The sequence below is a fragment of the Onychostoma macrolepis genome, chromosome 20 (assembly GCF_012432095.1).
Source record: "Onychostoma macrolepis isolate SWU-2019 chromosome 20, ASM1243209v1, whole genome shotgun sequence".
Lineage (NCBI taxonomy): Eukaryota > Metazoa > Chordata > Actinopteri > Cypriniformes > Cyprinidae > Onychostoma > Onychostoma macrolepis.
In genome coordinates this window covers 600042-623338 of record NC_081174.1, presented here as the reverse complement: position 1 = coordinate 623338, position 23297 = coordinate 600042, and the positions used below count along the sequence as shown (strand labels likewise).

Below are 23297 nucleotides of genomic sequence, written 5' to 3'. Positions count from 1 at the left end.
AAGAAATTACTTACTGTCATTTTCTTTAGTATTTCTGTTGCATTTAAAAAGGTACAAAGAATCAACAAATTTTACCGGCATTAGCACTGACTATTTTCAGCCAAATTAACTCTTTGACAAACTTTTGATATACTTATAGAATTAGATTTTGCACCTACTGTTTGTGCACAAACTAATAATGACACAAAAACCTTTTATTTAGCAACTGTATTATCTGTAACACATTTTGTGATTAATTACAAATAAATATTTCAATTATTTGACAGACCTAATATTTAAATAGTGCAGTGCATAGGATATCGTCAGATAAGTACTTTATCCCTAATTATTTTAAGTAAAAATTTAAAGATGAAATATGATTTCTGTGTGAAAACATACATGTTAGGAAATGAGACACATTTAGAAGAGAGGAGAGGAGCCATGTGAGGTGACAAAATAGAGATTGTGAGGCTTGAAGAGATTGGAGAAGAAGAGAGGAGAAGATAAAATGAGGGGTGGAGATGAAAAGACATGAAAAGAGGACAGTATGGAAACGAGACAAGAGGAGACATGAGGAGAGGACCAGAAAAACAGGAGATGAGAGGAGAGGAGGTTAATGAGTTTCTGAAGAAGACAAGTGAGCTGCTTTATTAAGGGAATGATTGCAATAAGAGATGGGAGGGAAGAAATGAAAAGATGAAAGGGCAGATGTAAAAAGACAGAGGGCAGAGAGTCTGCAGAGATGGAGGAATATTTCATTTTTTAGGAAAAGAGAGAAAGAAATGCTGACAGCGAGCGAGTGAGAGAGGTGGAAACTTCAAGATTATGGCTGTTCCATTACTGCAGAACTGAAACCGATATGAAGAGTCCACGTCGAACCACAATTCCATTACACTGGATTCATATAATTGTTGCATTTAACTATGTAGACTTTCAGAAAAAATTATACTTTTTGTTAGCGGTCGACCAATATAGGTTTTTTGATGGCCGATGCAGATGATTCAAAAACAAAAACACCGTTAAAATTACAGGACACTAGATAGAGTGCAGCAGAGTATGAAATTGCACTCATGTGTGTCCAGTGACAACAGAAGACCACTACTCCTTGTTACTGAATAAACAAGAACATACACAGCCACAACATTAAAACCACTTGTGTAATTTTATGTAGGTCCCCTTTTGATGCCAAACAACTCTGATGTATTGAGGCATACTCCACAAGATCTTTGAACATGTGGTATCTGGCACCAAGATATTAGCAGCAGATCCTGTAAGTCTTGCAATTTGTGAGGTTGGGCCTCCGTGGATCAGATTTGTTGGTCCAGCACTTTCTATAGATGCTCAATCGGATTGAGATCTGGGGAATTTGGAGGTCAAAGCAACACCTTGAACTCAAGAGGCCACATTTACATTACATGGTTCAAGTGATCCAATTAGGATTTTTCCCTCCCGTGTGGCACAGATCGGATATGAGCCATGAATGTGTAAGCAGGAAAAAGCAGATGGATTCTGATATGTGACCCTGGACCACGAAACCAGTCATACGGGTCAATTTTTTGAAATTGAGATTTATACATAATCTGAAAGCTGAATAAATAAGCTTTTCAAATAAACCGGAATTATTCGGCCGAAAATAGAAGAAAAATATTTTAAATATATTTTACGCTCGCGTTACTACAAAGATTTGTTGGACTTGTATTATTAGAGCGTTCCGACTTGAGTTCACGTGCATTTTCTCAGTCGGGAAATTATTTTTCACATGAGGTGCCGGTGATGATGCTGCTTATGTTCGTTTTGGAGAAACAAGGACAAATATTTCAACTGATTGCTCAGGCATGGCACCGAAATGAGGCACCGGAATCTGCGTTCTGATTCGGTTCTAGTACATACCGGTTACATAGGTACCGGTGCCATATTGGTACCAGGTTTTGGTACCCAACGCTACTCACGATCCTCCAGAAAACATTCTAATATGCTGGTTTGGGCTCAAAGTGTTCAGTTTTTGTTGATTTTTTGCACATTTTGGCTATTTAATTTATGCAATGGTGAAAAAATACATGGGGAAAAATTTTTTTCGCCAGTGTTTCATTTTGTTCAGCTTCGGCCAAGAATTTTCATTTTGGTGCATCCCTAATATGTGGAAATAAATCTGATAAGATTTCTCCTGTCAATGTGAGTCGTACATTCAAAAAATACAAAAGTGAAAAAGTGACGGTGGTGACTGATGTGAACTCATGTGGATGCTTTTACAAGCAGTGTTGCTAAGTCCATGGTTTTCTTGTGGAATTGGGCTACTTTTGCACTGTTGCCGCAGGTTGTTTTTTAGTCTGCGGGTTAAAGAGATCTCCCCAGCAGAGAACACAATTTTAATGGAGGGATAACTTGAAGTAGGGGAAAACCACGGAAAAGAAAGGGAAAGTTTTGAAAAAAATTTGATTTGTTTAACAGACCTGGCAACCCTGTTTCAGGGTCAGTATTTCTACCGTGGGTTGTTTCACCAAGTGTATGGGGTAAATGCAGATATCTGATCTGGGTCACTTTTAAAATAGATACAGCCAGAAAAAATTGGAATTGGGCATCAAGACCTGCAGTGTAAATGCAGCCTTTGTAATCTTCCTCAAACCATTTCTAAATATTTTTTTGCAGTGTCGCAGGCTGCATTGTCTTGGTGAATGAGGCCGTTGCCATCAGGGAACACCACTGAAGGGGTCTATGTGGTCTGCAACAGTCTGTAGGTGGTACGAGTCAAAGTAACATCCACTTGAATGCCAGGAAACAAGGTTTTCCATTGCCTAGAACATGACAATGCCTCCACTGGCCTGCCTATTTTAATCAGTAATGATATAGTTTTGATGTTTCTTGATATACCCAGCTCATAAATACATATTCAAAGAGCAGTGCTAATTCTGTTTGTAGCTGGATCATGGAATGTGAGTTGTCACCATAGTAATGAATGACCTTGTCCCAGTTCTTGCTGTCATTGCTTGGGAAGCAACCATCCTTGTACAGCTTTCCAACACACACTCACGTTTGAGCTCAGACTCTCACACCAACCGACACACCAAGGGAACATGTTAGTAACCCAGCGGAGTTGAAGCTACTGGCCTTCATATCCACCGTGTGTCAAATATGGCCAGCATGGCACCATTGTGTCAAACACACTCAGTATCATATAGAGGGAGAGAACTGAAGCTGGATGTAGCCACAGATATTGTATAGGCTAAAAATGTAACCTGACAAAACAGAGACATTAAAGTGACAAATTATCCATGAGCTATATTCCATATCTTTATATGGTAGCTTTGTGTGAGGTATTAGTTTATTGCAATTCAATATTTCATTTCCGTTTCGGATTTGTGCCAGATAATGAGATGTGTAACATATTAGATAGACATGGATTCTTATTTAATTTTGACATCGTTAGAAAGCTTTCACTACAGGTATCCAGGTATCGATTTTAGACCACTGTTTTATGACAAAAATTCCTCATTGAAACAATTTCTTAATTCGTGCCAGGAATACACATCAAACCATTCCAAATGCAAACGTGACATGTTTTAGAACGAATATAAACACATGCTGTACAGATAATCAAACTTCAGATAATTCCCTTGTGTGGGATGGATCATTAGCAGATTTAACTAGCATTTTAGTAGTTTAGTTTAAACTAGCAGTTTACTACCATCAGATCGACCACTGACAACATCTAGGGCAAAAGCGCAAGCAGAAATCCCCGATCTTCCCTGAGCGCAGCAGTGAGGGCCATCATGGAATCTGAAATAAACCCCTCTAAGATTAAATGAGGACATAAAGCGATGACCTTGTGTTTATAATGCAGCTGCATCCACGGTTTGCCCCCCACCTCCAACCTTTGAACTGACTGTGTTGTGCTCTTAGCCAAGGTTTAAAGATAGAAACAAAGAGGACTTTCTCTAACATACAAAGTCTTCTTTCCCATATGCACAGTAGCTCATAAGATATTAAGCTCTGCACAAAACGCTTGAGTGTCTGGGGTCTGGTCTGGCATAGCTAGGCGAAAGTGGGAATCTGTGGACTGCTTATTCTTCAGAGGAAACTTAAGGTAATTAAATACTAAGAAAGTGAACACTAAATACTAAAAAAATAAATAAAATACATAATTCATATCATATACATATTATGATCAACATCTTTATCTGAACATCTCTCATTCTCTGACCCCAATGGACATAATATACTGCCTCGCTATTCATTTGATAAGCATCCAGTGACAGGAGAAGACTGTGAACCAAAACATTTTTGGAGGATGAGATTCCTCACAATGACAATTAGGCTATTAGCAAATCTTTTACAATTCTCGAAATTTGTCTGCGACAAATGAATCATGGAAGAAAATTTTGCAGAGGGCACCTGGCTTTACTTCTAAAACAAATCTTCGTCATACATATGGCCAACATATGAGCAGTTCCATAATACAAAACCAATTAAACTCTGCACATACAGATCAATGAAAGCTCAATTTTTAGGCCAGAGATATAGATCGATGTTCACACATGTGGTAGTGATTATACATGTAGGTCACCACATGACCCTTAAACACATGATGCCACGTCATCATCAATTCATGTGCAAATGTATTTGTACTTTTGTTGTGAGGAGAAAGAGGAAGTTTGGCACTGTTCAGATAAACGCCTGGATTTCCACAGTTTCCTCAAGTTTTAGTAAGCCAATACACAAGGCCAAGGGCTATAGGTTACACAAACATCTTAGAGGTGAAGTGTGTTTTTATGCCACAGTACATAACTTCCTTCTATCCCAGTTCAAATGTGAAGAGACACAGCATATCAGCACTGGAAAAATACTGGTATATTTCATATTTGAAATGGTACAATATCACGAATTTGCTCATTTCGGTACTGTTCCGAGGTTCACTGCTATGTAAACCTCGGAACTTAAATTCCTTGTTTTATCGTTGTGATTATTGTTTTATGATTATTTTACTTTTATGTAAAGCACTTTGAATTACCATTGTGTATGAAATGTGCTATATGAATAAATTTGGCTTGCCTTATGTGGCAGTGTAACCCAAACTGATTCGAAAGTGGCAAATGTGACAACAGAGAAATAAGCTGGATCAAACAGATAAAACTCCCTCCCCATAACTGTGCTGATGATAAAATAAGAGAACATCGAAAATATTGATATAATGCTAATGCTCCCTTGTGAGGACAAAATAAAAAACAGAGGAAGTTCATGACCCCTTTAAATAGTGGACGTGATAAGTAACCATAGCAACAGACGAGACATAAAACTTGACACTGTACCTCAGAATATATCTGTGCATTAATTCTGGAGCGTAAATGCAAACTAACAGATCTGTCACTGGTTCTATGAATGTTACACTTTTTATGGGAAGACTGCACTTTTTGTATGATTCAATAATAGTTCAATAATAATCATTTAAAAAAAAAATTGTTACTGCAGAGTTTCATGCAGTGTTCTTAATAAGATTGTTTTAAATTTATTTTTATTATTATTTTTTTTTAGATTGCATATTTGTCACCTATGGTATTGATTTATCGATTTAGTATCGATACCAAGGTATTAGATTCTGGTATCATACCGAAGCCAAAATTCGGGTAAATTATATTATATTCAAACTATAAAGATTTACAATATGATAGATATAAACTAGTAATTCTCTGGTTTTAAAAAGAGTTTTAAAAAATATCACCAATGTCACCAACTCCCTTTATACATAATCTAAATTTAGGCCCCAGTGCCCAAGACTAGTGTTGGGTGACATGCTCAATTTCATATCGTCCTATCGTCAGCCTGTGAGTTCTTATGATATTATCGTGCTAATTTATTTAATTATTTTTTCGTCTCATTGCCAGAAAGTGAACCAACTCCAGCATAAGGCTAAAAGCAGCCAAATGTTTTTAATATGACTGAATTTGTATTTAACATGATAATTTAATAGAAACATCGTAAGTTACTAATTATAAGGCTTACAGTTCCTCTGTTATTTATAAAGCAGCTACAGAACATTTACATTACCAAATAACATAATCACTGACTTCTAGCACGAGTATATGCACTTTAAAAAACACTCCCGTTATAATCACTGAAGCCATCTACACTGTATGATGAATAAATCTCTTATACTTACATCGCACGTACATCTGCACTTTGTTGTTTATGATGAGAGAATTCACGAGTCAACAAAACTCATGACTCGTGTGTGATTGGTTATAACGAGCAACACTGTGAAAACATGGAAAAAGAAATATAATGAAACAAATAAGCCGCCTTGCTATCGTCAACATGAGGAATTTTCTTTTCTTTTATCTTTTGAAATAAAAGAGATGGGTGTACTATGAAAACATAGGCTACTGAAACGTTCACAGCTGAAAAACACCTACTACTGAAACGATCTGCGATGCAAAAAAGGTTTGTTTCAAAACCAATGAAGCATCAGAAACCACATGACTGATGACATATGATACACCCACATTTACAAGTCAATGATGCTGATTACATTTTCAGAAACTTGGCCCGCCTAATCAAGGTGAAGTAACCAGGAAGATGTAGGATAAGGAACTAAAAGTTACAAAATAAAATAAAGTGTGAAAAATTTCATCCAGAAAGAAGGCGATAAAGCTTCACTAACTTAAACTGACCACACGGCAAGACTAGAGGGTGTTGTGGATCTGCTGAGACAGACTCTTCTGAGTGGGAGCAGGTTTCAGATCATACAGTTTGCGAGGATTTCCTTCTTGTCTTATAACCTTTCCGAAAATGCCACCAGCTACAAAGCAACACTAGTCACATTTGATGAAACCGGCAGTCACTAGGTGTGGTGATCAGCGTATTGTGCTGCAGTAACACTCGACACCATTGTTTGCAGTGCTGCTATGATTGTGTGCATGTATGGAGTGTTTGTTCGAGAGGATGTGGTTAACCTGAGTATGACAATGACAAAGAAAAACACAACCACGTGAACTTTCCATGAGAGGTGTTTCTCCTAAGAGGGCAGCAGGAGCAGCCAAGAGTTCTTTAAACAAAATGTCAGCACATTAAAGTCTCAAATGTTAATTAGTCAGAAAGACTAATGAGGATGGCAGTAAAAAACCAGCAGATAGGCTAGTTGCTCCGTTTCAAAACCAAGTAAGTTGTCTACAAACACTAGTGCACTCGTTCCGGAGTTCCAGCTCGGAATCTTGGAGGAATTGTAACAACTACAACTTCAGAATCCAATATGGCTGCTCAGTGCATCAACAGAACAGTGCATGTTTATTAACACTTATGTTTGTCTGTGTCTCAATAAACTCAATAAAAGTGGTGCACACAGTCCTATCCAACCTCTATTTGTGGACATGATATTATGACGTTACCTGTGCAAAATACCACTTTTTATGTCATTTTAATCAACTGGCATTGCTTTCAATTGACACATCTATCTTGGTTTTCTGACTTCTCTACTGGATCACAGTCCACTTGGGTGTGACGTCATTCCCAGCTCTGACTTCCGAGATAAATGTAACGCAGCAAAAAGCTGGTCCAAACAGTATGGCACTTACTTACGATGCCTCCTAGGATATTGCCTCCTTATTTTGACCAAATTCTAAGGCAGGATTGCATGCATCCTTCACTTATAAGCTAAGCCATAAAGCACTGGGATGAGCACATTGAAAAAATAAATCTTAGAACAAAAAGGTTATTAATAAACATTGCATCAAATAAGTGAATAAAACGTTTATTGCAATAAAACTTGATTATTTTAACCTATTTTTTGTGAGTTTTGTATGGATGTATCCTAGCAATCTACCTTTAGATTAATTGACCATTAGTTTATTAATACTGTATGCTAACATTTAATTTAACAAACCAATTGTGAGTCTAGTCTCCCCTGAGTTTCACACAAGGAGCTATATTTGTGATCTAGATCATTTCCAAGTGGCAGCTCTAGTTACCAGAAATATGGTAACAAAATCTGAAGTTTTATGGAATGAACTTACTGTTAAAAAATAAATAAATAAATAAAATGTAATTCATTGACTGATATACTGAAATGTTAATATACCAAAATAATACATACCTGTATTTTGTACATGTATAGTACACTAAAAAACATCATAAAAACAGGTGGTCAAGAGAAAGCTACACAGCAAATTGAAGTTAATCACAGCTTAGTTATACACACAAATACAAAACACCATTATGGTAACATAAGGTGACACCAAAATAATGCAATAAATATTAATTAAACAACTGAAGTTTTAAAGTAAAATTCTAATTTACAGGATACCACATTCAGTAAGGAAAACACACACACACACACACACACACACAAAAGCATCTTGATTATTTGACTATTATCTGCCAGAAACATTGCCAACGCAATCAAAAACAGTAGCATTTAACACTAGTATAATTTTACAATATGTATCCCTCTAAAACAGATAAACCATCTTTCACAAACATATACACGTCTGTCTCTTTTACAGTGTTAAGTCTATATAATGTGTTGTATTTGTAGGGGTTAACCCCACCCCAGACCTCACTGGTTTTCAAAACCTGGTTCTGGCCATGCTGATTGTGTTGGTGCATAGAAGTAACTCTGTATAACCTTATCATTTTGCTAAAAAAAACAACAACTTATAAACAAGTAAGTAGTTCTACATTAATATTATGTAATAGTACTGCTTAAATTAAAAAGCGAGCCTGTTGAAATTGAATCCACAATTTAAAAAAAATAGCTGAGTTTGCAGAATTTATATTATTGTTTGATGAAAACACAGACCAACTTTGACTGTCAAGTTGATACAACAATCTTCCCATTAGTTGAGTTGTGTTATTTTATATAAATTGGTGTAGTTCAAGCTTAGATTCAAAAGAATCACCATGAGGAACTTTATTTTGTCTGATAAGAGTAATAAAACACATTCAGACACACACATAAGCAATTGTTTTTATAGATTCATGAAATAACATGTCTGTAGATGTGATCACGCCTAATTCTATTCTACTCAAACAAACCCTTACCTTGCTGATAAGGTTCTTAATTAATCTGAAATGACTGAATGTGTGATGGGGGATTTCCAGTGACACAACTGCCAGTCAGAATCGGGCACGGGAGACCCATCAGACAAACCTGCGCAGTTGCTAGGAGACCAGATTCCTCCACACGGCACAATATCAACAGTGTGAGAGAGCAGCCTATACCCTCATCAAATGTGGATGTGTTGGGAGCACATATTCACATATATATTCTGACAATAGCATTTAACACTAGTACACAGATCTGTAGAACAATCAGTTACAAAATGAATGAAATATGCAAAAACTTGACATGAAAAACTCTATATTTCATTCAGTATAGTAGTTATGTGTTCACAAAATCATGCTAAAACATTCATAAGAGCACTAGACAAAGTTATCATCTATATATTATCAATATTTATTAATGAGTAATATGTATTGTTGCATGAATAATGAAAAATTTATCAAATTATCCACCCCTAACCTATAGTAAATTTTGATGCAATAAATATGGTATAATTTAACAATATTCATCCCTCTAAAACAGAGAAAACATCTTTCACACGTCTGTCTCTTTTACAGTGTTAAGTCTATATAATGTGTTGTATTTGTAGGGGTTAACCCCACCCCAGACCTCACTGGTTTTCAAAGCCTGGTTATGGACATGCTGATTGTGTTGGTGCATAGAAGAAGCTGTATAACCTTATCATTTTGCTAAAAAAAACAACAACTTATAAACAAGTAAGAAAGAACGCAGATTTCGGTGCCACTTAAATGCCTGAGCTGTCGACTGAAATATTCGCATATAGTTAAATTATACTGTTGCCCAACAAATTATAACAGGTTTTTACTCTACAACATCATATAACTTCCTTTTGTGATCTGATGTGTTTTCTTATCACAGAATGAGGCAGAAAATATATTCTATTCTGTAAAAAGTCTATGTCGATTAGCGATGGATTATAAATATACTTAATTATTATGAAAAGACCAGAGAGGCTTGAAGAACACAGATGTTTCATCATTCAAAGTGTTTCAATGTTCCTTTTATTTAGCTACAGCAATAGTGATGCCTTTGTCCATATTAGGGATTTCCTAGAGCGTGATTGGTTCTATTATTTCTGTGATGCATATGTGGAGTTTTTGAGCGAGGGCGCCCTCTTGGCATCCAATATGAGTGAATCAGACATTACATATATTTAATCGCACTCAAAAATGGCAAATCCATCCTATTTTGGGGTTTTAATTTGTTTTAATGTCACCTACTATCGTTTTGTGGTCTTTTTTTTTTTTAAGTATTGGTTCAGGCACCGTATAGGCATTGGTACCGTTTTAAAAGTATCGATTTGGCACCGTTATCGTAAAAAACCCGACTGAAAGTCAGGACTCAAACTTAGCTCATCTGAAGCACAACTGAACTACATGTTGAAGCCCTGCCCATGAGGCCATAGAATGATAGTAAGTAGGTGTGTAACGGTACGCGTACCGAACCGAACCGGTTCACATGGTTAATTCCAAACGGAAGTGATCATCCCTATCCCCTTGGTGTGGGTACTTTGGAGTGAACAGGCCATGTGCGTACCATTATGTAGTCGTTTGGAATGCACTTGGTGAAGGGAGAGAGTCATTTCCTCATCATCTTCAGCTGGGATGTTCCCATGACAACGCAGCACGGCGTGCGTCAGCAGATTCGCTGATGGACACCGGCATAAAAAAAAATACATTTTATATTTTAAAATTTTTTATACATATTAGTTTTTATATATTATATAGCATTAAACTTTAAAAAACTTTTAAAATATAAAATGTATGTTCATTTGCAATAGTTATGCTAACAACGCTGAAAAGACATTTATTCTATGCCATTAAAACAGCGACATCTGCTGACGCACGCCGTGCTGTGTTGTCATGGGAACATCCCAGCTGAAGATGATGAGGAAATGACTCTCTCCCTTCGCCAAGTGCATTCCAAATGACTAAATAATGGCAAGCATGTGCCCTGTTCACTCCAAAGTACCCACACCAAGGGGATAGAGATGATCACTTCCATTTGGAATTTACCATGTGAACCATTTTGGTTCGGTACGAGTACCGTTACACCCCTACTAGTAAGTTTAATGGTCAGTTTAATGGTGTACTTTAAATGAATCTAATCGAAATTTGGAAGCAAATACATACGCTTCAGGTAAGGAAGCTCTGTAGTACCTCGTAGGAATAAAAGTACTTCACTGAGTCGACAACAGCAGGATCTACTGACGTCTCACATGCAGAGTCAGTCACTGAGCCTCTAGACTGAAAAAGCTGACTGCAGCCAGACATGCTGTCTTACTTCAGTCGCTCAGACTGAATTTCCACCACAGAAGTGGCTCAACCTATTAAATCACTGTACAGGTCAATATGGAGAGTCAGCCAGACACTAAACTCAACCAGAGACGGTACAGGTGGAGGAGACAGACCACTTATTTACCAAACTTATGGCATATGCAATATTAGTTCAAGCTAAAGGTGATAAGAAACACATACACTACTGTTCAAAAGTTTCAACGATAAGATCTTTTTTTTTTTTTTTAATTAAAACTTTTATACAGCAACAGTGCATTACTGTTTTCAGCATTGATAATAAGAAATGAGCAGCAAATATTACAATGATTTTTGAAGGATCACATGACACTGTAGACTTTGCCATCACAGGAATAAATTCTATTTTAAAACATATATGTACGTACGCCTTCACCACAAACACATCTTAGTACTGTTCAGTCACATCAGTCAAAGCAGAAAGTCTCAGGAAACAAGACCCTTCGATAAGCATGTGCACACGTGCACATTCGGTCAGTGCATCCAAGTTGCATGCTCACAAACCCTGTGGGTTTTGTTTTGATGCCTCTGCAGTTGTGCTTGCACAAATGTGTAGGTATGTAACACCATCTTGGCTTCGCTGACACATAACAAAATTAGAATCTTTTGCTTCTCAAATTTGAGTGCTACTGTAAGAGATTTCATTTAATGAGATACCATTATCCCAACTGCACAAATATAATAATAAAAAAACAACTTGTTCAATATGTGATGTATAATGCATTGCTGCAGTTTATATACAAACATTTTCCTCTCCAGTATGCTATTTATTTTATTTGTTTGTTTTTTTTTTTTTAGAAAAGTGATGAGTGCTGAAATCTCTGGCTGTCCCACTGCTAGCTTGACTGTGCCACATGAGACTTTTTCCTACCCACAATCCTTCATGTCTACCTACAGGCCTATGAACAGCAGCTTAGCTGATTGATTCAAAATAAGGAACAGAAATAGTTACTACTGTAGATTACCCCCACCCACACCTCTGGCCCTAATGTACACCACCAACCACTGATCTGAGAAAAGCAGTCTGGAGGTCAACTAAAATTTAGTGTGACTGGCGCTGTGGTTAGATACCGTTTAAAAACAAAAACAAATGTTTTGATTTGTTTTTTAGTTTGATTTGTGGCCTCTTTGAAAAATGTTGGGCAAAAGGATGCATTCAAGCCATGTCAAAATTCTCACATTTATGACAATATGCGCTGATCATATTTATTACCAAAATTGAAAAATGCAAAAAAAATTGTATTTTGCATAAAGACAATGAATATTTTAGCACAATCTTTTGCATTCTGATTATTTTTAACATATTTAAGCATATTTGGCCTAAATCCTTCCAAACCTTCAGAAGCCAACTGCAATGTAAAGAAAATCCCATGTGTAATGCAATAAAAAACACCTACTGTAACTATATTACAGCTGCACTAAATGTATTTGTCAAAAACACTGATTTATAATTATGCAAGTTAAGTCTTTACGAGTGAGTCATTGAATTAATCAAGAGATTCTTTCAAAAATGCTGATTCATCCAGTAATGAAAGTCTTGAGTGAGTCACTGAATCATTCATGTGAACCATTTAAAAAAAAAATGTATTTAAATTAGTTTTTTTCAAATAGACTGCAGCAATTAACATTTTGTCATAAACCTTTTGTTGTCTCTTCAGAGTCATGTAAAAAACGACTCCATCATTACTTTAGTCTTCAGTGTCACATGATCCTCCAAAAATCATTCTAATATGCTGATTTGCTGCTCAAGAAGCATTGTTATTACTATCAATGTTGAAAACAGTTGTGCTGCTTACATTTTTTGTGGAAACTGTGATATACATGTGTGTGTGTGTGTGTGTGTGTGTAAAAATACTTTAAATAAATTAATCAAAAGTGAAAATGAAAACATTTATATACAAGATAATTTCACATAAATGCTATAAAATTACTTTCTATTCATCGTATAATCCTGAAAGAAATTATAATACATTCCACTAAATAGTATTTTCAACATTGATAATAAGAAAAAATATTAATAATTAAACACCAATAATAACTGATAATAATTGAGAACCAAATTGAGCATATTAGAATCAAATAAATGCAGCCTTGCCGAGACCTCTTATAAAAACATTAAACATCTTAAATATTCCAATCCAAACCTTTATACTTTTACATTTACAATTACATTAATTACATATTATTATTATTATTATTTTAGATTTCCCTAAATGCTTCTTTCTCAAAATACTGATAAATTTGACTTAGCTGCTATCTCATCCCTGCATCTTGATATCAAGCTTGCCGGTGAAGGGATTTGTGTGTGTGTGTGTTGATTTAGAAACGGAGGGATGCTCGACTGTGTCTTAAGGTGAACAAGTGTCAATGGCCAGATATAGGATCTTTGTAAGGCTGCGTTCTCTGTCTGAGTGTGAAGACAAGAACCAAGAAAAGTGGCTCTGCTCAATGTGTGTCACAGCTCTGACTGGGAACAATAGAACAGGAACAGCTGGGCCTATCCAATCCTCATCTGCCCATTAAAAGGTATTAATGCTGCCCCATAAAGCCTCTTTAGAGATGCCACTGTGCAGAACGTGACAGACTGCACTCGATTTAAAGGCTTTGCTCTTAATTATGCAAACACAGTACGAAACTGCAGCTTCACAGAGGCTGTGTGGGTTAAAGGAGCGTCATGCAGGGCATGTAGGTGGGTATGGTGGAAGGTATGAGTTGACGGGGTGAGTTTTTATTTGGGGTGTTGAATTCACATGCTGGTGTCAAACCCACGGCCAGCTGAAATGAAAGAAAAAAAGTTACCTGCTCACCCGACATTAACTGCCATGAAACACTTTAGCTAACAGATAAACAAATCATTTTTGTTTGGTGTTAAGAATGTGATATTTGTACCATTTTGGTAGCACTTTAGAATAGGGAACACTTATTCACTATTAACTACGACTTTTCCCTCAATAAATTCCTAATTTGCTATTTATTAATAGTTAGTGCGGTAGTTGTTAAGTTTAGGTATTGGGTAGAATAAGGTCATGTAGAATAAGGCATTAATATGTGCTTAATTACTACTAATAAATGGCTAATATTCTAGTAATATGCATAACTAGTTAAGAGACCCTAAAATAAAGTGTTACCACAATTTCATATTTCTTTTTACTGAACTGAAATGTTTACTGATAAGTTTTTTTTTTTGTTTCATCATTTGGACAACTAAAAATGTGACCCTGGACCACAAAACCAGTCTTAAGTGTCAATTTTTCGAAATTGAGATTTATACATCATCCGAAAGCTGAATAAATAAGCTTTCCATTGATCGGACAATATTTGGCCGAGATACAACTGTTTGAAAATCTGGAATCTGAGGGTGCAAAAAAATCTAAATATTGAGCAAATCGCCTTTAAAGTTGTCCAAATGAAGTTCTTAGCAATGCATATTACTTATCAAAAACGACGTTTTAATATATTTACAGTAGTAAATTTACAAAATATCTTCATGGAATATGATCTTTACTTAATGTCCTAATGATTTTTGGCATAAAAGAAAAATCTATAATTTTGACCCATACAGTGCATTTTTGGCTATTGCTACAAATATACCCCAGCGACTGCTTTTGTGGTCCAGGGTCACAAAAGTTCTGTTTTACTTCAAAAGCAAGGTTCATCCTAGCAGTCCTAGCAAAATTTTAAATTCACCTACCAAAAAAAGGACTATTATTATTATAATTTTTGATAACACTTTGAAGTAGGGACCAATTCTTACTATTAACTAGTTGCTTATTAGCATACCTATTATTAACATATTGGCTGTTTATTAGTACTTATAAAGCACATATTCTACATCCCTAATCCTACCCGATACCTAAACTTAACAACTACCTTGCTAACTATTAACATATTATTAATAAGCAGCAAATTAGGAGTTTATTGAGGCAAATGTTGTATTAAATGGTTTGTTAATGATGAGAATTGGACCTTAAAATAAAGTGTAACCTATTTTTTTTTTTAACAAAAGCCAAGATTCAGTGATGCTAGTTTATATAGTATGAATATACATTTGCTTAATGTGAACCTTATATCTACTGTACACATTGTCCACCTTAAAAATTACACTTTTGTCTTTGTTTTAAAAAATAATCTCTTTTTTTTAGGGTGCTTTAATTATAAGACGACAGAATTTGCTTTAGTTGTTAAAACCTTCTTAGAAAAGAGTTTTAGCCACTGCATTGTCACAGTTTTTGGGAGCATCCCATCTTGAATGTTACATGTTTAAGATGGTTTGCCAAATTAAAGAGTACAAGTTTTTCAAAGTCATCTCACAACCAGTGCATTCCGTTCCATTTAATTCTGTCTTATATAAACTCCCTCTAAATAAATGCATCTCAGGCATATTAGCTTGCTAAATTATACTGTGCAACACTTGCTCATGAATGATCAGCAGACTAGTCACTCAGGCAACCCACTGACTAGTTAATGCATTTCTGGAGATTCCTAGACCAAATGTAGCTAAATCATTTTGCCACCAAAAAAACAGATGGGTGAAATTCTGATTTCCAGCCTGAACTGTGCATGTCAATTTCAAATGACTTCCCTTGATCCCTAAAACATGAAATTCTGAAAAGATAAAAGGTGCCAACACACCTAAACCACAGAATCATTTCTTTGACGAGTCTGCTTTTATCTGAATATCTTTACCATTCTTTAACAGATTTGTCTAAGCTGTGAGTTGCAGTATAACCTGAAAGAACGGACACAGTAAATTAATCAGATAAAAGAACAAACAAACAAACAATAAATAGACATCTTTCTATTGCAATGTCCTCACTGTTTTCAAATACCAGAAAAATACAGTGCAACCAATTCACAAACTAACAGACACTTTTCACAGACTGTGATGACACATTTACACTATAATTAAATTAGTAAATCTAACAAATCTAATTTTTTCTTTCACAGTTTGAGCAGACGGTAATGCGAATATTATATTTTCCATGGATCAAGCCCATTGTAATCCTAGGATGACATTCACTTCTGAGGACCCTGGAAATGTGAAAAGGGTCTGACTGAACTAGTTCTTTTTAGTCTTAATTTTTTAGATGTACAAGTCAGCTCCTTCAAAAGTAATAGAATCGTTAATATAACCTATAAGTATTTTCTTCTTGATGCTTTCTTTGATCTTTTAGGCAGAGCTTCATCTTCACTGACACTTGTAGCACAGAAATGACACTGAAGCAGATCTGTTGAAATCCCTACGCTTTCTATCCGCACACGATGTTGCTTCACCCTTCATCTTGCTGCAGTCATCAATGCTCAAGCATCAAAGTGGAACATGCTTATTGGAGCCACAGAGGTCTGGTTTAATGCGAGCAGGCCCTGGCTTCTCTTTATTATGCAGTAGGAGTGTCAGGCCTGCTGAGATGCTCACTCCATACATCTTTGATGTGCAGTCACCCACTGACACTACCCAGCAGGCCCTGGGCTTGAAACGCTGACCAGCGTGTTTCTCTTCAGAGACAAGAAAAAGAAAACCAAGGAGAGAAAGAGAGAGACCTAAGGGGCAAAGGACAGTAGTAAGCAGCTCTACCATTATACCGTATGGAACCCGTGACTCACTGAAACGTCAAAACACACACACACACACACACACATTCCACAGAGTCTAATCACTTCAGTATGTCTTCGCTAGCCCAAATTACCTCACGAAAACACACATAATCTCTCAGAGTCAAAAACAGACACACAGTCCATTTAAACACACTCCGGTTTTCAGCAGTTCATATGACTTCATGCACACACACTCTTGAGTATCATGTTTTCTTTTCTCAGAGAAGACACACCCTACACTGAACTCTATCCAACATTATATCACACACATTTTCTTCACTATCTAAATGAAGATATAAATTAGACCTTTACTGACCCAAACTTTTTGTATTTACAATATTTTCTTTGCTGTTTTGGGGGAAAATATGTGGAATTATATGGAACAGATTAAAAACAAATATACTTAAATGTATCTGAAATATATTTATTTCATGCTAAGTGTACTACAAATACATTTGCATGTTTATGTGCTTAATAAAAATCCCCTGCAATTGTACTTTTAGTCTGTAATTGACTGCTAAAAACTAATCTTGCGCATTTTGGGCTTATTATTTGGAAATGTAAAAGTAGTACTCCAATAAAGTTTAATTATAATTTTTAAATCAGTAAGTCTCAAGTGATTATTTAAGTAAAGATGTTAACAGATTCGAATTATAATTAGTATGAAATAAATGCATTTTAAATACAGTATATTACTTTTTTACTAGGGTAGCCAAAGGCAAAATATTTAATAAATAAACAAACAAGGAGTAGGGGGTACAAAAATAAAAATAAAAACTTGTATCTGACAATCAATATGCAGAATTGAAAAAGGTAACAAAATAATAATTAATAATAATAATTATCAGACTGCAATAAAAACGTAATATATATATATATATATATATATAAAAATAATGAATATTTTAATAACAACAAACACAAGTACTAATTATTTTAATATTACTAGTTGTCTGAGATTGTCTGAAATTGTTCTCAATATTAAAGAATAACAGAGTCCACACCACAGATATAATGATAAAGGCACAGAGAAACAATATCGTTGTAATCACTTTCAGAACGATTTTTTCCAGCTGATGAACGATGCGCTCGAATGACACCCAATCAGAATCCATCCTGCTATAACGAGCTCCAGAAATTAAAGCAGCAGACGAGCATACGCTGAGAATAAACAGACAATGTCATTCGCAGGTGCGGACGCTAATATCGTTATCTTTATGGTTATCATTCTTGGTGTGAATGGGGCTTTAGGAAAAAAAAGGAAAGCTCGCCCCAACCCTAAACATAACCTTAAGTGACGTGCAAGCACATTGTATATAAAAATATGCAAATATATGAATTAGCAATTGATTCTGTCATTTATGCTAACAACACAGTGGTATACTGTTGTTGCATCCTATTCTTTGGAGGCCCACAAAAAAAAAGCAGAAAACTGTGAATATTGGTCAAATATTTTGCCATACGGCTTAGTTTCGATCTGTAGTTATTCAAGTTGCATTTTTAAATTCTGCAGAAATCTGCAGTGAGCTTGTGGGTGTAGATTTCCTGTAAGCCTGCCTTTAGCCCACCTTCCCTGACCACGCTACTGATGCATTGTTTTACTCTCACCTGTATTTAAAGCACAGCACGATCCTTATTTCCTCCACATTGCTTTGTGTTCAGAAGAGAATCCTGAGAGAAACAGAAAGAGAGACACACATTAATATTATAATGTGATAAACAGCTTTATATTCTGCTCTGACCTGGATTATAGACCTTTGTGCAGAACAACAGCCAGAAAATGATAAAAGAAAAATGTCAATCACTCTAGGACAGTTTAATCACAATCAACCTTTCTATATCCCCACACTCAATAGTATCAGCTGCTATTTTAGGGACAGATTACATCACACAGTGATGGTACTCACCCAGACACCCAGTCTAACCCCTCACAAACAAATGAAGCCTCTGACTATCTGTAGAGCTGCATTTTATATATATATATAATGTTTTTTTTTTTTTTTTACAATTTCTTCACTTATTGTATGTAAAAGATTGCTGAACACTAAGAAGTAAGTGTATAAGTGTATGTCAATGAATTATCCAAATGGTTTTCCACATATTGCCTTTATATTTCTTTTGTAATCCTACAACGAACCCTCCAAACCAAAACTATCCCAACAGCTTATGCATGTGACATCCATGACATTTAGCCTTTTTTATGTGACATTTTGGGGGAGGTTCAATGTGACAGACACTGATAGCTTTTCTCATACACTAGATTGACATATATCAACATTATCTGCCTAATAATTTACATAACATGGTGCTAATACCGCCTGCCTTTTCTGCAGTCTGTTTGAGATGATACACTTCTCCCAAGACAGAAGAGAAGTGTGACACTACATAAAACACACACGCAAAAGCAAAGCACGAATGATAGAAAAAAACATTAACCTCCAAGGAGAGCTATATTTAGGACAAACCCATTTTCTTAATTAGGTTTGAACTATAGGCAGAAAAAGCAACTTGGCATTCAACGTGGATTAAGAATTAAAATGATTTAAGAATAAATTGATCTTTGTTAAATGAACAGCCACTGTTTCGAAAGATAATTATTATAGAAAGCAACAACATCTGATCTGTTCTGTAACGCTGAGTTGGCGAGAATTAATAAAAAAAATAAAAAGGGGCTGAAACAACCATAAATTAAGATTTGTTCAATATTACAATTTTGTTCCAAGCAACCGCTATTTTTTTCTGTGGAACACAAAGAAAAAACTCTTGATGAAGAACTCCTACTGTATGTACAAAATTACTATCCATATCTTTATCTCCGAAAAAAAAAAAAAGAAACATCAAAAATGCATTTTTTTTGTCTTGTCATTGTAGTTGCTATGAATCGATATTATATTATGCTATACTATATATATATATATATATATATATATATTATAGCCTACATTTGTATTTCACAGAAAATAGCATCACGCAACTTTGGTACTACATGATAATATTTTTTTCTTTTCATTCTTTCTTTTTTTGTTAACTTTTTCTTTCTTTCTTTTGTAATTGTTGTTGTTGTTGTTGATTTAAACCTAAAGCGAGGTATTTACTGAAGCTAAGAACAAGATCGGCCCAACTGAATTTAGAGCAGGCAATGACATTAGAACATGACATCAGGTCCCTTGTGTCACATATCACATAAAAAAATGTTGGTGCACTGCCTTAATATCCTTTTATTCACAAAAAGACACCTAAACAACGTAAGGGTTCAGAGATCTTCAGCCAGACATTGTATGTGTGGAGCAGGCAGCGGGAAATCTTTAATTGAGGGTTCTGTTGTATTTTTAGAACAGCTTGGATGTAAACTACAGGAAGCTCACTCTGTACAGCTCACAGAAGGGAAAACCTTTCATTTTCTGTCACACGAGGGCTGTTTGTGAGTGTGTGTGCTGGATGGTTTAAATCAAACATTTTGAACTGAATTTTGTAGTCATTTATAATTCCTTTTTTTGAGTTTCTCATTTTTGACTGTGCCACTAAATGTTTGTCTTTTCCAGTTATGGGGGGAAAGTGCTAACTAAACTAATATGAAAACTACAAAAAATAAATAAAATAGTAAAACATAAACTGAATAAATGAATCCAACCCTGTTTCTTAAAAACAACGACAAAACTTTTTATTTATTTTTTTCTGCATCCTTTTTAGCTTTATCTGGCAGAACAAAATAGAATTGCTTTAATCTCAACATATAACATAGTGCTAAACAAATAATGTCATTTAATACATCACATTTTATAGCCCTAAAAATACCCAAATTAAAATCTAAATGAAAGAGCACTGACAAAACATACAAATAATTTAACTAATTAAAAAATTCTAACTCAAAATCACACTGGTATATGCCAGTATGTGTCAGGCTGTATGCTGTTTATTTTCTCCACATGTTGTCTTCCTCGCTCTAGGTCTAGTGAACTCCCAGCATGCACTACTTTCTCTTTCTACCCTCGATTTGTCCATCTCTATCATCATGTGGGGTTCTCGTGAAGTTGCAGTCCTGAGGCTGTTGTGCATTCAGCTGGATGCAAGCATTCACTCACACACACACACACACACGCACAGACGCTTTATATGTCAGAGAGAGGGCAGCTCAGACCATAGGCAACAGGAGAAAAAAAGCATCTCACATTCAAGTGAACGTTATTTACTGACTGATAGTGGCATGGCGGGATATTCACTGCTGAAGACACAAAGCTGCACTGTTGCCTGCGAACAACACATACGCACACCCATAGAAATGATCGAAAACACAGCAAGACAATTCACAACATGAATTATGCACAAACAACCTCCAGAGAGCAGAGGCACACAGATGTCTTTTGTTTGGGTCTGTATAATGTAAACACTTGACGTATCTGAGTTTAACAGGAATAGAGCATATCATTAAATCCAGTAACACACCAACATTCTTGGTTGAAATGAAAATACTCATTTTAATTCTGCTTTTCTTAGGAATAATCTATTCTATTAGTTAGTGTAGTTAACTTATGTTTGTGCAATGTTGATCAGTGTAAAACTGACTTACTTAACTTACTCTTTCAAACAGATATCTTGCATCTTTGGCAAACTGTTATGATTTATGTAATATATGTTATTTTTATGTAAATGTATTACATGTGATGTTGCGTATATAATGCAGGCAGAGAGTGGACAAACCAGCACCAACTAGAATTTTTTGTGTATTTTGTATATATTGTGTGTTTTTTAAAACATTTTTTTTGTATATTGTTTTTTCCTATTTACTTATTCTATTTTTACTCTTTTTATTATCTGAGTCTCATCTCGTCACTGTCATTCTGTTTGTGCTGCGGAAGCCTCTGTCACCATAACAAATTCCTTGTATATGTAAACATACCTGGCAATAAAGCTCTTTCTGATTCTGATTCTAAAAAAAAAACTCAGGCCTGAAACATACTCTATGCAAATGTGGACACAAGCTCAATTTGATGCACTGTTGTATTCTGAAACGTGTCAGTGCATCTCATAATGCAACATAGCTAGGCATTGCATTCTTGTTAATAAAGTCATTTTGAAAACTCCCTAGCTGCTCTGCATTTGGGATCCGTCCGCAAAAACCTGTCAGGATCTCCCAGCCTGACAAGTGCCCAAAACCCTTCGAAAACAAAGCAGAAGAACCTGACCAGTGGACAAACAGTTTTGAGGGACCAGCTAGCAACCTCAGACTGTAAAGTAATGTATGGAAGCCCGTTTCTGCCACTGAATAAAAAAACAAAGGTAACTTTTTATCTCACAATTCCAACTATTTTTCTCTAAATTATGTGAGAGAAATTCACAACTCTGAGAAAAAAAAGAATTACAAGATTTAAACTTTATAGAATTGCGAGATATACTCGCAACTGCAAGAAAAAAATTGGGTTTATATCCTACAATTCTGACTTCATAACTAGCATATAATTATGCCCAAATATTTAAAATTATCTCTAACAATTAATGAAAATAAGGGTTGGGATGGGGAATTCCATTAATTTGCTGTAACTGGGAGTATTGTTGAAGTTTGTCCAATTTATAGTATAATCAGAAATCTGTGAATATGATGATAAAGTTTTAAAAAGTTCCATTAAGGAATTAGATGGATCTTGAAGATACAACAATATATCATCTGCATACAAATTTATTTTATGTTTTATATTTCCAATAGATATGCCTTGTATATTTACATTTTGGCAAACTGCCACTGCCAATAGCTCAGTGAAAATAGCGAACAACAAAGAAGAAGGAGGACATCCTTGTCTAGTACCTCTTTGTAATAAAAAACGATGTGATAATATTCCATTTGTTATAACTGATGATGCCTTAGGTTCATTATAAATAGCCTTTATCCAATGTATTAACGAATTTCCAAAACCTAATTTTTCCAAGACCGCAAAATAAATTTTCATTTAACTTTATCGAAAGCTTTTTCGGCGTCTAAAGACACTATTATTGCCTGTGTTTGATTACGCTGTGATATATCAATTATACTGAAAAGTCTTCTTAAATTACTTGAGGAATGACGACCTTTAATGAATCCAGTTTGATCTTATGAATAATTGTAGAAATGATTGATTCCAGACAAAATGCAAGAGCTTTAGAAATCATCTTAATATCGGTATTTATTGAAGATAAGGGACGATAACTAGAAGGCAAAGTTGGATCTTTTTACAAATAGTTAAGTGTTGATGCAGTCACAGACATGTCTGTTGGTCGATCAGAGGTGTTTAAGTCATGAGTTTCAGCGGAAGCTCATAGAGTTCAGCACTTTCATGAATACCTTCATAATAATGGACATTATGTAGACA

The 23297-nt window shown here is 35.4% G+C and overlaps 1 protein-coding gene across 5 annotated transcripts in view; it reads right to left on the bottom strand.

Annotated features, from left to right (window-relative positions):
• fynb (FYN proto-oncogene, Src family tyrosine kinase b) overlaps positions 1–23297 on the bottom strand; it is a 64324-nt gene that overhangs the window by 29089 nt on the left and 11938 nt on the right. For 3 of the 5 annotated variants that reach the window (XM_058755157.1, XM_058755161.1, XM_058755162.1), the window contains exon 2: positions 18565–18627. The gene's annotated coding sequence lies outside the window, so the exon portion shown is untranslated. Of the gene's footprint in view, positions 1–6130; positions 6226–18008; positions 18118–18564; positions 18628–23297 lie in introns of all 5 variants that reach the window. The other 2 variants (XM_058755159.1, XM_058755158.1) reach the window with 2 other exon arrangements.